This window comes from Alligator sinensis, unplaced genomic scaffold (assembly GCF_000455745.1).
Source record: "Alligator sinensis unplaced genomic scaffold, ASM45574v1 scaffold1080_1, whole genome shotgun sequence".
In the NCBI taxonomy this organism is placed as follows: domain Eukaryota; kingdom Metazoa; phylum Chordata; order Crocodylia; family Alligatoridae; genus Alligator; species Alligator sinensis.
Genome location: NW_005843607.1, coordinates 51,333 through 52,343, shown reverse-complemented (window position 1 = coordinate 52,343; position 1,011 = coordinate 51,333).

Here is a 1,011-nt window from a genome sequence, read left to right as displayed (position 1 = left end):
ACGAGTGGCCCTTCTCTGGACCCTCTCCAGGTTATCCACGTCCCTCTTGAAGTGCAGCACCCAGAATTGCATGCAGTATTTCAACTGCAGTCTGACCAGCGCCCGATAGAGGGGAAGTATCACCTCCTTGGATCTGTTCGTCATGCATCTGCTGATGCACGATAAAGTGCCATTAGCTTTTCTGATGGCTTCGTCACACTGCCGACTCATGTTCATCTTGGAGTCCACTAGGACTCCAACATCCCTTTTCACTTCCATGCCACCCAGCACCAAGATCTCCTTATGTGTCTCAAACTCATCACTTCCCAATCTTTTGCCCTAACTGTCCTAGTAGTGGTAGCCTCTTGATGAGTGGACCCCACCAGATTTCTGGGCTACACAGGGATTTTGGCTTAGGTAAAGGAAGCGTTGCTGCAGAGGAAGTGGGGAAGGGAAACAGAGAAGGAAAAACACACCCGATTCCCTCTAGTTTGACTATAAAAGTTTCCTGAGGGGAGGGGGAGAAGAGCTCTCCTGGACCTGATTGAAGACTGCAACACTCAGGTTCAGAAGACTTCAGGGGTGGAGACCTGGGGGGCATAAAAGGTGTCGGGGACTGAGAAGAGATAAGAGTGGGGCTTTGATGAGCTGAGGAGAGATGCTCAGTGGTGCAAAGCAATAGCCGAAAAAGAGCCCCTGAAGACTTCTATCAGTGGGGAGCGGGGGACGGCTCCAGCAGTTAGGCTGTGGAATAGGAGCTTTGAAGCCCTTGGGGTGGCTCAGACCCTCAGCTCCTGGAACGAATCTGGGAGCTCAGAGCAGGAGGCGCTGCATGGAGGGTGAGAGACCTTGGGAGCTGCTTCAGATGGTTTGTGTGTACAGTTGCTGACACGGGGCAGCAGCTCAGAGTGGACGATGCAGCACAGAGGATCTGGGAACAGACCGAGCTGCGGAGCTGCATAAGGCTGTCCAGGCCTCTGTCCCAGGGGAGCGGGGGGACTGGGAGACCCCCGCGGCGGCCAGGGGGACTGC